Source organism: Callithrix jacchus, chromosome 21, assembly GCF_049354715.1.
Source record: "Callithrix jacchus isolate 240 chromosome 21, calJac240_pri, whole genome shotgun sequence".
In the NCBI taxonomy this organism is placed as follows: domain Eukaryota; kingdom Metazoa; phylum Chordata; class Mammalia; order Primates; family Cebidae; genus Callithrix; species Callithrix jacchus.
In genome coordinates, this window is record NC_133522.1 from 17,328,793 (window position 1) to 17,345,948 (window position 17,156).

Below are 17,156 nucleotides of genomic sequence, written 5' to 3' on the forward strand. Positions count from 1 at the left end.
GGTTCACCAAAACACCCAAGACAATAACCAAAGACACTCACACAGCAAACCAGGAAAACATTATTTGAGCTCAAATCTAGAAGTCTTGACTAATTACTCTTTGGACTCAAAGACTGAATTTATAGTTTGCTCTAGTCATTGGTCTTTGTTTTTCTTTCATTTACATAGAAATACTAGTTGGTTTGATATGTGAGGACCTTGGCTGAGGGGCATTCTTCAGTTTCTTGGTATTATTCTCCTGATAGTCACCATTATGACCTTCCTGATATAGTATATACTGTCGAGGTTCTCAAATGTGTGTGTGCAGCCACCAACACTATGCTAGATGGTCTCACTGTGATTAGAGCAACAAAAATGAGATGAGCCACAATAAGAACCTTTCTTCGATGAGCCTGATGTCACAACTTACGAGTTTTACTCTGAGATAAAGACAACCCAGGCAAGACAGTGACAGAGAGTGAGGCTTATGCCCAAACTTTGGTCAATCTCTCACAAATGAGAGGCTGATCAAAAGGAGATAATTGTTTTTCTAATTGTAATTGGGAAACCATTAGACTGGGGTGTCTCTGGCAATTTAAATTCCCACATCAACAAATCAAAGCCCAACATAAATAGTAAATTGAAACTAGAAATCGTACCAATCAAAAACCACCAATTAACCTTTAAATAGGAACTTTCCACTGTAACCAGAATTGTTTTCTTTGTCTTGCTTCTGCAAACACTTTATAAAAGATTCCCCTCTTGCTCTTCTCAGTGAAATGTTACCCCTTATAGGCTGGTGCTACTCAAAATCATGAATCCTCGAATATTCAAATATACTGCTTGAAATTTAAATGTGCTTACATTTCCTTTTATCATTACCTACCTAATCTGTGTCATCCAGCTCAGCCTTATTCCACCTTTCATTGCTTAACGCCTTTCCCAGCCACTTGACTTTCTTCCAGGCTTTCAAAGGTGATACATTCTCCAGTCTCTATCTCTTTCGGTACCTTCCTTCTACCTAGAGTTCTCTTTCCATATCTTACTCTTCACATACCTATCTCCAGTCCTCAGCCTAATTGTTACTTCCCCAGAGAGGTCTCCAGGTAGAACAAAGTAAAGGTCATCGATTTTAGAATCTGCTTATGACATCCTGTATTTTTCTTTTGTAAAACTTAAATTCAATCACATGTGTAAACATATTCAGCACAATCATATACCTTTCTCACCAAAATAAAAACTCACCACACTTTTACAAGCATTCAGCACATCACAGATGCTCAGGAAACGCATTTTAATAAAGTAATGTATAAATGTGATTGTGTGCTACCGTCTAACTAACAGTAACAGTTGAAAACTTGGAAAGTAAAACAACATGCATTTAAAAAGCAACTAACTAAGGCCGGGTGTGGTGGATCACCTCTGTAACCCCAGCACTTTGGGAGGTCGAGATGGGTAAGATAGCTTGAGCCCAGGAGTTCGAGACCAGCCTGGGCAATATGGAGAAACCCCATCTCTACAAATAATACAAAAAAATTAGCCAAGCCAATACATTAGCCATGTATTAGCTAAATATAAAATAAAATAAAATAGGTGATGCAGGCCTCTAGTGCTAGCTGTTCGAGCTGAAGTGGGAGGACAACCGAAGCCCAGGAAGTCAAGGCTGCAGTGAGACAAGATTGCACTACTATGCTCCAGCGTGGGCGACAGGAGTGAGACCCCATCTCAAAAAATAACGGCAACTGTATGTTCATGAAATATTTCATAGATGCATTTTTCCCATTACTTTTTGAAGTGTACTGAAAATATTTCTTGAGATCTTTGTTAACCCTGAAAGGAGCCAGAAAGCCAAAGAAGAGGTGTAAAAGTTATGCCAGATGGCACACGATAATCTTTTATTTAAAATTACAATAGCAGGCTATTGTAAATATTACCAATAGTTCCTGGAACTTTCCAGGTAATACTTTAGAGTATTACACTTTTTAATTTCCATGTTTTGGCGCAAGGCAACTGAATAAAACTAGGTGGCTATCAAGCAAAATATATCTAAGCTCAAAGTCTTCCATTCACCTAATTTACTTAGGTGATACTTAGAAGCTTAGTGCAAAACTCTGAAGACTTTCTTATCCTAATATTCTACGACTTTTCTTAAAAAAATGCGAGTATTCCCTTTTTAATGAAAAGAACAACACATACATCCCAAATAACATTAAATTTCAATTAAAATCCAGCAACATATGTTTTCTTTTTCTTTTTTTTTTTTTTTAATTTTACTTTAAGTTCCAGATACAATGCAGAGCATGCAGGCTTGTTACATAGGTATACATGTATCATGGTGGTATGATACCATGTACCTATCAACCCATCAACCACATATTTTTTAAAAATTCTCTGGAATCTAAAAAGTATAGCTTCCATGTTAATGATTAACTCACAAAAATGCAATGACCAAAAGATAAATGTGCCAAGCCTTTGAACTTGGTCATGTAAGTTCTTTTATAAAATTATATGTATATATGCATGCATAGATATATATTTATATATGTGTGGCATATATATTCATCTGTGTATATGTATATATTACATACACACACATTTCAATTCCTTGGTCTACAATACATCTTCCCCGGATTATAACATGGCCTCAGTGCAAGCACCTTAGCTTTCATGTTAGAAATATTAAGCAATAATACATTTGAAAAAAAGTTAAAGCCTTAACACAAATTGTCAAAATATTGTATGTCTTGTATCTGAGTTTTGAGTAATCTGTGGATTTAAAACTATGAAATTTAAACCAAATATGCTATTTTTTCCTAAATGTTCAATTCCCAATATTACCCTGTCTTTAATTTTTTTTGAACTGCCCACACAATTTCAAAGAAATAAGAGGTTGCCAAGATAACAATCTCAAAGGGAATATTATACAGTATGTATGGTGTCTTCTTATAAGTAAAAAGCACTGCATGAATTAAGTTAGTAATAAGTAGTAGGATATTTCATTGATTAGCGTAGGTAATTTTTGTCTTTAATTTGTTGTCTAATCCTAGTGAATCTCATCAAACAAAATCAGGTCTTTATAAACTCTACCAGGTTTTGTAAATACTGCCTCCCTTAACAAAAGGGGGTTGGGGGACAAGTTTTTACACAAATGGATCAGGAAAGGATGACTTCATCAAAGAAGGTCTTAGCTACATGACAGGATATAGTTGGGAAGCACAGTGGTGGATCTTTGTCCTCATCATCCCTTTCTTATATTCTGAGGACTTTATCTTGTTGTAACTTGTTTAGGCTGAGGGTGGTTTCACAAAGCTGCAACTCAAATATTTCAGGCCTTCCTATGATCTAACGTTTTCCCACGGAAGGACACTTTTCTCTTTGTGTGAGATAAATACCTACACACTCTGTCCTAAATCCTCTCTCAAAAGACATTGCTGGTATTGTGCAGTCATTTGTAAGGACAGTTCAACTTCTCTGTTTATCTTTTCAATTTAATTCATTTCACAATGACTGAAAAAGTTATGTTTTATGACAATCACTATTTGGCCAAAATTCACCTCATCAACATTATTTTGGTTATTTTAGCTTACTTTTCAAACTTAAATGAGAAGGGAAAAAGTAAGCTATCATCTAGTAGTTGTATAAATTTACAGAAATAAACTTTCAGGAATGGGTGTAATGCAGTTACCCTCTGGCGTTGATTAGTTCCTCAGGGTCCAAAAATTTAGTTTTGTTACAAGTTATATGACACAAGTTATAAGTGGATACATTATACTTAAAAGAGTCTTCCAAACTTATATTTTTCTCCAACTCTTTATAACCCTTACATGGAATTATATTGAAGGTATGTAGAAATCCTGTGATAGGATGACAGGTTAGACAATCAAAGAAAAAAGGAGAATGAGGCTACCATATTTTCTTTTGTGGCATCTATATTTCTATGATAAATCCCTCATGAGATTTTGTATAGTTCTAGTCATTTATACATGCCTCCCCAGCAAAGTAGTGCCCGCTGAGTTCACAGACTGTTATGAGAATGAAAGCCCTTTTATCAATACAGCATGCAATTTACTGGCCAAATCACAAAACCAGTAGAATGGATTTTATATAGCCACCCCTAATATCAAGACCATTCCTTATATTATTTATATGCTCTTTGTTACAAAATCATGAAGAAGTTGAATAAGAGAAAATCTTAAAAAACATTAATTGTGAAAGTGGTGAATAAAAATCATAGAAGGGTGAGTTCCAAATGAATAAATTTTGTATGTGGTATTTTTTGTTTGTTTGTTTGTTTAAAGACTGAGTGCTTCTCTACTTATTCTTGCACTGTAATTCCACCATTAACATGTAGGGACTTTATTAGCGCTCTAATCTCATTACTGATGAATTACATGTTAACCAAGTTTTACACACACACAGAGAGAGAGAGAGATGAGATTTTGTAGATTTCAGGCTCCTCTCAGCCACTGCTTGCAGTGGTGTCATGGCACACTGCCCATCTGTTTTCAAATGCTGGCTATGAAGTAGCCATACAACGTGGATGGTAATGTAAAATTGACAAAATAAAAACAATTAGAAGCCCTGGGAACTGGCCTCCATTACCTCTCACTGCCTGTCATAAGTTGTTTTTACTTCTGTTTTACTGAGATGCTGGCGTCATTCTGCTTCTATCACTCTCTTACATCAGGAGGGAAAAAAATGGCAATTTCTATCTGAGGACTAGTGAAAAGGAACCAATATATAATTGTGAAGCAAGCAGAGAGTCTCACTTGTACTACCTCATCAGACCTAGCATCCTTATTAACCAGGAATATAGTAAATGGGACATACTTTGTCTAAAGAGTCATTGTCTATGCTTCCCCTACTCCATGTAATACTTTATTCTCCTGGAGGGAAGACCTTTGACTTCCACAAAAAATATTACTCTTGAACTTATCTGGGGTTAGATGGCATGAGTTGTATAGGTTTCTGCATAGAAGTTGTCTATTAAAGATTAATTCACCCACCTTTAATTAAGCCCTAATATGTGTAATACAGTACATATAAAATGAACTAAAACACAAACATGGGCTTTGCTGTATACTGACAGATGGTAGAAATTTCTCTTGGAAAGTTTTGTGCGTTTGGTCTTGGTTTTGAAGATGCTATATTCACTCTAAAGAGGAGCTATTTGAACTTTTCAGTGGAAAAAATCCTTCTCTAGTGTTAAGTTGACAAGCATCCTCCTAAAGAATCTCTCTTTGTACTAACACTTATTTCTATTCTGCCAAAATCTCTCTCATGTTCTGGCAATGAAGTACAAAATGAAAGAAGTATTTCAATTGCACTTAAGCCACATTCATTGAAAGAGAATCTCCCTAGTCAGTGATGCAATACTCCCTAAATGGGCACCGTAATCGCATGACCTTTAAACTGGGATGTAACACTCCTAATCTAAATCACATTCTCTCCTTGCCCCACTCCTGTACTTATCCCCAGGGCCCTTTCAGTATCATTGCTTTGCTGACTTCTCCCTCTAGTTAGATTTCTAGATTTCTGATTATTTCCCTAAAGAATTAGTTTACATTTATATACCAAATCAATCATTAGCTTTTTACTCCACTACTATTTTTTTGCTGCCTACATTTTTGTATATCACTATATGTGGTTTCAGGGACAGGGAGGGGAGGTTCTGATGGTATTCCAATGTTGAGATTTCTAATTTCTTTATCATTTCCCTTTTAAATCACTAATAAAGATGTTAAATTAGACCACACTTAAGGCTGATCTCTAGACATCACCCACCAAATTGTTACATTTCTATCTCTGATTGCCTTGGGGTATTACTGTCTCTTAACAAGATATTTCACTTTCCCAGAGTGAAAACAGGTTACAGGGAGCATCACAGAGTCTTTAAAATTTTGTTTTTTTCTCATTTTTAGACTAAAATAAAGGCGTTTGAATGAGTATGAGTATATACAGAAGGACCAGACTAAGCTGCTATATGAAAAATAAGTTTAAAATGTAAAATGAAGAACAGAATGAGAATAACTTTTTAAACATTAAGGCATGGCTTAATTTACCATCTAAATATTAACAGCCTGCTTAATGTTGGAGTCGTGCCAAAAAACAGAACAGCAAAGCATCACCTTGGATTTTCTAGCTGCCACACACAGGCCACCAAAACCAGAAGCTTTTCTATCTACACAACTCAGATGGTTGACAAGTTTAAAAACCTTGAGCAATTTTATTTGAACTGTGCCGTGTACATAATGTAAGCAAAAGAAAAAAGGAGAGGTAATGAGGATTATAATAATATCATTTCTAATCCCTTATGCAGAAACAGCCTATAGATATAAGCATACAGGCATACATATATAAATAACAACTTCTTCGTAAATCACAGACTGTCCCTTACATCCAAGTGCTTATGGGAAACTACCACCTGCCACCCTTAACACTTTCTCATTAGATGGCTCTATAAACTCTCAAGAGTATTGCAATTAGTTCCTTTATCAAACAAACAAAAATGTTGTTTGGCTGTTTTAAACCAGATCTGCCTAGATCACATTCAGAATACGATCACTAACATCACATTCTTACTTTTATGTCATCATAAACACTCCAAAATATAAGAATGACTAACTGATTTTTTTCAGTGTTCATTTGGGATATTATTACCATTTCCATTTTATTTGACAGTAGCCACAATGAACAGTTTCATGAAAAACTAGCTTTTAAAAAAGACTATTGCAGGTATTGACATTTTAGCAATTTCTTTGTCAAAAGCTTTGACAATGTGTAAGATCTAATTTGCAAAATAGCCAAAGTCGTATGAAGACCTTTCTTGTGTGCCTTTTCCCCCCTTCAAAACAGAAGGTATTAATCACCGGATCTCAAAGGCAGCTGACTGATGCTATTCACCCAGTAAGGCATTCTCACTAATGCGGCCCCATGAATAACTCTCAAGGCTTTTATTATTGCTCTGAGTGGACTCTTAGCAGCACAGCCTCTCTTTAGCAACCCTCATCCCCTCAGGCTCCAAAAGGATTATAGATAATGGCTGAAAGAAAGCATCATTGGTAAAAACAAAAGTTTTTAAAGAGAAAAAAAAAAATGGGAGCAAAGTGGACATATTGGAGACAAGTCATGGTTCATGGCCTGTACTGTGTGCTGCCTTTTTCTCTTACTCAATACACTCTTTAGTTTTTCTGCTGGATAAGAAGGGACTAAACCAGTGCACTTCTCCTAGCAACCAATATCAGTTAGCAAAGAAGGCATGTCATCTGCTCAAAGAGAAAACGGAAGAATCTGGGGTCATACAAAGCAGACACATGTTCTTTTGCATTTGATCCCAAATTGATTATCAAAAAGGATTCAGTAAATGCTAAATAATTCTGTTTTATGTGAATGTTAACAATCCATAGAACTAAATATCAGCATGTCCACTTGCTATATAGTTGAGTGTCAAATGCTAATCCAATCCACTTCATTCAAATGTTCAGTTTTTCACTTTTCCAAAGCACCCTTTCACCCTCTCCCCTTATAGTTCCTGGAGATTGCCCCTCCCAGGTATAACCTTGCACCTCCTAGACCATTTCAAATGCAAAGATTAGGCATAACCTCCTATAGAGATCCATGTTTGGAAAGCTTAGAATTGAATCCTGATAGACATAGACAATACAAGCAATTGCCTGGTCATCTGATTTGCATGTCATATTTAGCCGCTGCTTCAAAAGACTAAAGCTGCTTTCTCAATTTTTCATTCTCAAAATAAATGTTGAATAAACTTGGAATTTAAATTTAATATGATGAGACACGTTTATTGAGAGTCTCAAAATTCTGTAGAGTTTCAGAAGGTCCAGGTGATGCACATCACAGGGGCTACACTTTAACAGGAAAGTGCAATAAGAATTCACAGCCTAGAAAGGTTTCATCAAATAAAAGTTGTCAGTTGGATTGTGAGTAGAGGGCAGGCATCAAACAACTCAGTGAATTCATACCTTATTGCCATGTGTACAGGGAGGTGGGAGGCGAGGGGTAAGAGCTATATTTGCCCAAAATCTGTACCCACATGTTGTACCTATTTTTCTGATTCTTTTTTCTTTCATATTTGTATTAAAAGTTGAATTATTCAGGCTTTCAAATCACAAAGGGGGGACTGAAACACTTTAAAACATACTTAGCTATGAAATGACTCACATGTTTCATGATGGCCAGTGAGGAATAACCCAGTTAAATCTGTTAGCTTCTTTCTGGTGAAGTTATTGAACAGCACCGGCCATGTTTTGGGCAGAAAAGGAGGCCGCAAACCTCAACTGAGTGACAACTTGACTTGTGAATGCAGGGCTTATGTACCGCTGATGTTTTATTTGTTTGTTTGTTTTTGAGACAGGGTCTTCCTCTGTCGCCCTGGCTGGAGTGCAGTGGTGTAATCACAGCTCACCGCAGTCTTGACCTTGTAGACACAAGCAATCCTTCTACCTTAGCCTCCCAAGGAGCTGGACTAATGGTGAGCACCACCGTGCCCGAATAATTTTTTTTTTTTTTTGTATAGACAGGGTTTCACCATGTTGCCCACGCAGATCTTGAACTCATGGGCTCAGGAGAGCCACCCAGTCTACCAAAATACTGAAGTTACAGGCATGAGCCACGCTGCGTGGCCCAAAATACTTTTTCAGTATTACTGTTTAACTACTGAAATTATGTGAAAACAATTACAATTAAAAAAAAGTGTTTGGAGACCACCACATTAAATGTTCTAACTCTTAGTAACCAATTTTGCATGGGGGGAAAAATACCATGTATGTATCTATGCAGCAATCCTGCATGATCTGCATATGTACCCCAGAACCTAAAGTATAATAAAAAAAATAAATAAATGAATAAAATGTTCTTCATTCTAAAAAATAAAAAAAACATAAAAACAAACACAGAATGTTGTACCTGGCATTTGTTTTAAAAAGGTTACATTTCTCCTACTCAGTTTCTACTCTAATCCATGACAGAGATAGGGGTAAGGGGCACTAAAACAATTGGAATTTGGGTAATAGCTTGTTGTTGCTGGCATTCAAAGGCATTTAGAATACACAAGCTGTTATATACTTAAGAAGAGGAAGGCGAAATGCCTTCTTAATTCAATGCAACAGTAATAAGCTAGGTTTTCAATAACTTACCGTTATTTGGCAACACATTAAAATTTACTCTATAAGAGAGAGATAAAACACAAGAGTGCCTAGTGCTTGATTTATCTAAATTTCCCTTAATTTAACCCTTAAAACTATATTCTATAATCATCAGATATATCTAAATAAGTTCAATCATACTCTAGCATTTGCTAGTATTTGGAAATACATGTGTTGTAAAACTTTCAAGTATGACTCTAACCTTGACTTAAAAAAAAAAAGTATAAACTTTCCTTTATAAAGAATATCTCTTAACTCAATTTTTTTGGAAGTCAAAAGTTCTCCCTTTTTAAATCACACTTATGAACATTTTAATTGGTTACGAGTGTTGCAGAGATTTGGAGCAAATCCCTTAAATTTCAGTCTGGTTGCACCTGGGTGTTCCTTGTTTAAGCTTGAAAAGCCTTGTAATGGGATAGTGAGTTATATTCCATGTTCTCCAGCTTATTTCCAAAAGGCTGGGAACAAAACTCTAAGGAAAGAGATCTCACATCTATCTTTACAACAGAAATTAAAAAGTAGCTGTTAACCCCCTCTCCTGAGCTAAAACTTCCATGTTGCTTATAGTTCTTTTTTTTTGAGACGGAGTTTCGCTCTTGTTAGCCAGGCTGGAGTGCAATGGTGCGATCTTGGCTCACTGCAACCTCCGCCTCTTGGGTTCAGGCAATTCTCCTGCCTCAGCCTCCCGAGTAGCCGGGATTACAAGCACGCACCACCATGCCCAGCTAATTTTCTGTATTTTTAGTAGAGAAGGGGTTTCACCATGTTGACCAGGATGGTCTCGATCTCTTGAGCTCGTGATCCACCCGCCTCGGCCTCCCAAAGTGCTGGGATTACAGGCTTGAGCCACCGCCATGTTGCATATAGTTCTAATTATAGTGGCCATAAACTAAGCACATTGACCTAAGACTATTGTCTCCTTGCTATTAAATTTCTAAAATTTTATTTATTGATAAGTATCACTGGTCATTAATGAAAGTGTATGTGAATCATAAGAACAGCAAATTTTTCCTGTCATGCATAGCTGTAGCCGTATCAGTGAACCCATACCAAAATACAGATATACTACATGCATATTAGACAATAGACTGTTATTGTTCTTAAAGATGGATGTTTATGGTTTTGGATAATTCCTTCTGAGGCTAAATTTGTGTCAGTGTGTGTGTGTGTGTGTGGAGATGGGGTCTCTGTCATCCAAGCTGGAGTGCAGTAGTGAGGTCGTGGCTCACTGCAGCCTCAACCTCCTGGGCTCAAGGCATTCTCTTATCTCGGCTTCCTAAGTATCTGAAACCACAGGTGGACACGACATGCTCAGCAATTTTTTTTTTCTTTTTTGTAGAGACAGGGTTTCACTATGTTGCCCAGGTTGGTCTCAAACACCTAAGTTCAAGCAATCCTCCAGCCTTAGCCTCCCAAAGTGTTGGGATTACAGGTGTAAGCCACTGTGCTGAGCTCAGGCTTAATTTTCTTCTTTAAAGGTTCTCAGATATAACAATAAACTTTAGAACATTGAACAGAAGTCCTTGGAATAATACAACCTAAGGTTGATGAAGAGCGTGGATATTACACAGTCAAATTAAGTCATTTTTGGTAAGATTCTAAGTCTATACAATCGACAATCTGCTAGGAAAGCTAACAGTGCAGTCCAGAGCTTCTGATCACCAAAGGTATGTCACCTCCACAATTCTAATGATATGGTTTTATTCAGGCTATCCTTTCTGATATATGTAACTACTCATTATGCAAATGTAATTAATGGATAATTATAAAAAGTTATTAGATTCAATGTCTTATACTAGATACTAAATACTAAAGGAAAGCTAAATGGGCTATCCAGAAAAAGAACCTGAAGACTCACAGTTGAAAAATCTTATTCAAATTGTCCTATCATGCACCCCAAATGTAGCTCATAATTAGTCTGCCAGCAAAGTCCTCTTCTAGTTATTTTCCTTGTTCATTCTAGGCAGGGAATAATCTAATAAAATATACTAATAATAACAATAAGTTATGCTTAAGTGGGACTGATAAAGTACTAGGCACTGTTCATGGCATCATATATCTTTATATACATCTTTATTATATATATTTATTTAAATATATCTTTATATTTTTAAAAATATTTTGTTTAGTTCTCATTATAACTGTATGAGATACACATTATTACCATGCCCATTTTACAGAGAAGGACACTGAGGCACAGAAAGATTAAATGAGTTTTTCATACTCACTCAGTAGTGTTTGCTGACTGTCTTTCAATAACCATCTTACCCTTCTTCCCTCCAAGCAAACTATGTTGCAATCAATCTAGACGTTTTGCCTTTATCTTAGCACCCGTTTGTCATCCTCATGTCATTTTTCTGGTTATTTCTTTTCATGGAATTCAATTTCCAATCCTTTTCCCCACCCAAATCCCACTGTTCATTCCTCTCAGGTCCAGGTTAAGAGACCCATTTGGTGTTGACCCTTCCCAAATTGTACCAGCTGGAAATCACCTATTCCTTCTCTGAGTTCCCAAGACTCAGAGAAGGAATACGCCTTCAAACTTCCTATTTATGAGACACTATTTTTTTGTTCTAGTGACTTGAACATTTGATACCGCCCTACTAAGCCGTGATTTCCTTGAAGGTACGAACATTTTAACAGGTCAGTGTGTTCTTCACAGAGCCAAGCAAGTGGTGTTGTCAATATGCATGTGTTGAATCAAATGAATAACCTAAACATATCCAAGCTAATTCTCTCATGGACTCTTCAGAAGATAGCTGGTCATTTTCGGTAACAAGAGCCTGGAATTCTTACTAAAGAGTTCCAGGACTGAGAATCCAGAAACAGTCTCTCATAGGCAGAAGCATGGTACAGAGCTGAAGCATCCCTGGAGTCTAGTTTCTGCTCTACCACTAAGTACTGACAGATCTGTGACAAGGCACGTAAAATCTCTAAGCTTCAGTTCTCCATGGGCCCAACCAGTAAGAAAGCTCTGCTGCATAGTTTCAAGTATTTCTAACAGCTCCAAGATGCTATCACTCTATGATTTATACTTAGTATTCTGAGATCTCTGCTAAAAGTGAGAAGTTCAACTGAGGTACTATTTTGTGAGATTTTACAAGACAACTGAGGAAGACTTAGAAGACAGCAATCACTGAAAGGATTAGGAGTCAGGACTATTGTGGGTTTGAGAGATTATTATAATATAAAATTGTTTCACTTCAAAACATCATATCCAATTCAAAAGGCCCTTCAGCTCTTTTTTCCGTGATCGATTAAAAGAAAATATTTACCTCATACATTATTAGTGGGAATGTAAAGTAGCTCAGCTGCTTTGAAAAATAGTCTTGCAGTTCCTCAGAAGGTGAAACACAGACTAAACATATGACCCAGCATTTCTACCCCACGTTAAATGAAGATGTATGTTCACACAAAAGTTAGTACAGGGATGTTCAAAGTAGCAATATCTACAAAATCCAAAAATGGAAACAACCTAAATTTTCATCAACTAGTAAAACAAAGAATAAATGATATGGAATATTATTGGGCAATAAAAAGGAATGATGTACTGATACATGCTATGACATGGATGACCTTTGAAAACGTCATGCTAAAGAGAAGAAGCTAGTCACAGAATACCATTATATATTGTATAACTGCATTTATATGAAATGCCCAGAAAAGACAAATCCATAGAGACAGAAGTTGAGTGGTGGTTTCTTGCAGTTGGTGGAGGGATGGTGGAACAGGGTACATAGTTTCTTTCTTGAATAATTAAAAAACATTTTAAAGTTAGATTGTAGTGATGGTTGCACGATTCTGTGAACAAGATGAATGCAGGTTGTGAGAACAAGTGAAGAATGGTTCCTCACTGGGGGTCAGGAAAAAGTCTGTGAATGGTGGAAGCCATTTCCTGTGATGGGAATGACTAGAAAGAGGAGAAGATTCTGTCTTATGCTTGAGTTTTGTATATTCTTATTGGACATGAAGCAAAGACGCCAAGTAGTCCTGTGAGTATGTCAAGCACTGTTGCAAACACTGGAGATATGACAGCATATAGAACAGCCAGGTTATGTCCTTATGGATCTTATATTCCTCCATGCAATGATTAGGGCAATTGAAGAATTATCAATCCAAATATGTATTTAACATTTATGAGATTAGGTGAAAAACCTAAGGATTGGCTACAAATGGAGGAAAGAAGACTGAGGGTTGAGGCCTCTGTTACTCCAACACTGTTTTGAGTCAGGTATTTGGGGTAAGCATGCTACCCTAGATGCTATATTGTACTCTGTCATGGTATAACACACTGCTAAAACATTAATAGAGTTTATTGGTATTTATTTTTGAAAAGAGTTTATAATCATTTCTTTATCGTTTATATAATATTTATTTTTAGAAAAAAGAAAAGCAATATCCATTCCAATGTATTGATTTAGGTTGATAAATCTAAATCTGGAGACACTGTAAGAAACACAGCAATACTTTCATTAGAAATAAATCTGTACAACGGCACTCTATAAATCTCCACTGTTTGCTTGAACTCAGATCTGAAGACTTACTTATCTAAACTGGAAAATGATGGGATCCTTGTGAAGAAAATTTGCATAAAGCTACATATAGTGTTGTGGGGAAAAGTGAGACAATCAAAACCCCAACTGGATATAACTAAAGGCAAAATATTATTCACATTTTTCCTTTAAATGCAGATTTTCTAAATTTTTATTCAAGAAACACCCTCACCTACCTTCTTCACTCTTCAAATGGTTCTCTAATTCCTTTCATTAGGTCCAAAAAAGAAAAAAAGAGGAGGAGAATAAGAAGGAAAGAAAAGAGAATATAAATGAGAAGAAGAAAGAGAAGAAAAAAGCAGGAAAAGGAGAAATAGTAAATAAGATAATAGTCGTTTTTTTCTAACACTATTCAAAAACCAAATTGCACATGGAATTAAATGTATGTCCTGTAGACTTCTGGAACTACTTCAGCAGACATTACAGGCACATACACATCCCACATCGTAAGCTCCCTTCATTACTATATATGTATCCCAATTTATACAATGTGCTTACATGTCTATATTTTTAATGTCAAAGATGCTATTTTATACAAGCTGGTCAGGGATGAGATGGCCAGAACTGCTCTTTTTATATAATCATGACCTTTTTTATTTTGTTTTTCACAATATTCTTGTTTAATGTTCTAAAAAATCCTTTTGGTTTATGGTTCACAAGCTACGTAGCATCAAAGGTTATTCAAACAAAGCCAATTCAAACCTGATATTATTGCATAGCTTCAAGAACACATTTCAGGTTACTTATATACCATTTAAGTTCTGAAATAGACTACATATGGCTATAATAAGCCCATTACTGAAAAAAAAGCACTTAGCAACATGTATAAACCTATATGAGATTATACATCTGCACTAAGCACATACATTATCTTTATTATATTTATCTCCCCTAATATCATGTGTGTCATTTCCATTTAAGAATAAAGAATAAAGATGACAAAACCATTCTCATTTTAAGACACCTTTTCACAAGTATTGCAACATTATCAGATTGATATAATGTGTGGGATACAGATGTAATTTAAAAGTCTTGCCATTGTTCATATCAATTCCCCATAAATAACTGCAAAACACTATTCTCATTCAAAAATAAAAGCTGGAAAACAAAGACTGACCTTAATAAGTATTCTCCTACATAATCATACAGAAAAGCCTAGATGCGATTAATTAATCTGTATTAATAAGAAAACCATTATTTACATCCCAAATAGAAAAGTTTATCTACAGTTCTCAACTAACTTAATATTTGCTCTCTACAGATTGCTGCAGGGATGCAATACAGAAAAATTATTAAAAATATTAGCACATAGCTTCAACGAGGTGGCAAAACTCTAACATTTTTCATATACTATAAAAATGCACATATAAATAACCCACCAAGCAAATATCAATGCAAATCTATGTATCATTTGTCACTGAATAAAATTAATATCTGTGACTAGCACAAGGATGGTCAGTATATCTTCGAAATGGTACAAGCTTCTCTACATTTGAAATTCATGTTAAGTATAAGCACACACCTCTCAGAAGAATAAGTAAATAGAAATCATAGAATCCTGGAAGAGTAGCAAAGCTTAGAGATACTACAATCCAACCTCTTCACTATGTATGTGAAGTCTCAAAGTGTTGAAACAGCCTAGAGGGCAGTGTTGTCCACATCCCAAATTTTCAACAATCCTCCTGGAGAAACTGTCATTCTGAAGTATCCAAAGGCAATCCAATGTCAAACGTATGATTAACATACTAATTTAGTAAGAGTGTCCAGGGTTTCCTTTGCTTTTGACACAGCAGATGCTAAATGCAAAACTAGTTTCACACACACCAAATTTCACATTGCCTTTCCAGTCTCAACTCCTCAATTCTGGCGTTTTTCACTACATTACTATGAATTCTGCTGCATAATTGTGGCCCAGACACAAACTGCCCCCTTATCCTATAATGTTAAATCAAAACAAATGATCTAGGTTGTCTTTGGGGGCAGGAGAAGGGTGGTGTGGAAGAGAAGGAAGGAAAGAAGGGAGAGAGTAATAAAAAGGAGAGAGAGAAGGGAGGGAGAAATGAAGGAAGGAAGGGAGGGAAGGCAGACAGAAATGCTGTCTTGCTACTGCTGTTCCAGCAAGCTGGTTAATTGCATTAGTTTCATTTATCTCCAAACGCCCTGTATATTAATTACATTCTGTAACACCAAGCTCTTCTGATTTCCTCTGTCACTTCCCCTGAGCAATGTAATTGTATTCCTCCTAGCAACACACTGATTTAAAAATACATATAAAAAAATCCTTGGTGATAATTCTGTAGTCTAATGTATAGTTTATACATGCATTTCTGTTACTGAGATATGCAAATTCATGGTTTATGAGGTCATATTCTTTAAAAAGTTATACCAAAGTCTTGTTATCATAAAAATGAAACACACCTCGGACAAATAGGTAGCCCTATTTTGTTATGGTAATGTCCATGTATTTTAATGTACTGAAAAAGAAATGCATGAAAATGGTTATAGATGTGGCTGTAGTACCATTCACAATAATTAAAGCCTAAACATCTGCTACACTGGGAAAAGAGAGAAGCAGTGCACACACATGCATCCCTCCCCTACTATCGCTGGGGGGCAAAGATACTCATGTAGTCCATGATTTAAAACAGCCACTTGACAGTAGGTAAACTCATCTGTATTGCCTCATGTTTATAGAAAGCCTTCCTTTCTGAGACCAATACATTGGGTTCTACGCAGCAGTAGCTGCCAGTAACAAAGTTAGCTACCACAGATGGGTAAAAATAGGCAGTGTCCCAAATAATGAATTCATCCACAGTGCAAATGGTGGAGCAAAGTTTACGTGGCAACAAGCTATTATGATGGATCAAACAGTTGGACTAATACACTTTAGGTTCTTTACAAGTACAGCAAGTAATTAAAAACCTAAAGTACTGAAATCCACATTTCCAGTTAGGAAAAACATAATTACCTAGTCTTCCCTTATACCAATTCTTTCCATGGATATAAAAATTAAAATCGCTAGAAGATTAATAGCCAATATTCTTTTAACTTTTTCTTTTGAATACAAATCAAAAAGCATGTTAATGATTATTTCCACTCTTCATTCAAAGGAGCCACAAAAAAGGATTTTGCAATAGTCGCACATTAAATTGACATCCTGTGAAAACATCCAAGTAAACCAAATCTGAACAAAAGACAAGAGAATCAGAGGCCGAATGCTGTCGGCTTGACAGACTGACTCAACCCAGAGGGAGACACCTCCAGCACCTGTTTAAGACCCCCATTGTGTTTGCCCACTGGGGACTGAGCTAAGTGTTCCACTCCTGTGGCCAGACCATAGCTGATGCTTCCCCCTTCGTGGAGCCTCGCCCAGTCTCACTTTTGACAGTTTTCTCCCTAGGATCTAAATTCTTCATTCTGATTTAACGCTAGGAGAGTATTCATGGCACACAGGTGATAC

General features: G+C 36.2%; 1 protein-coding gene across 38 annotated transcripts in view; it reads right to left on the reverse strand.

Moving 5' to 3' along the window:
* The window catches only part of ROBO2 (roundabout guidance receptor 2), a 1,334,178-nt gene that overhangs the window by 581,167 nt on the left and 735,855 nt on the right, over positions 1–17,156 (reverse strand). The window lies entirely within an intron of this gene.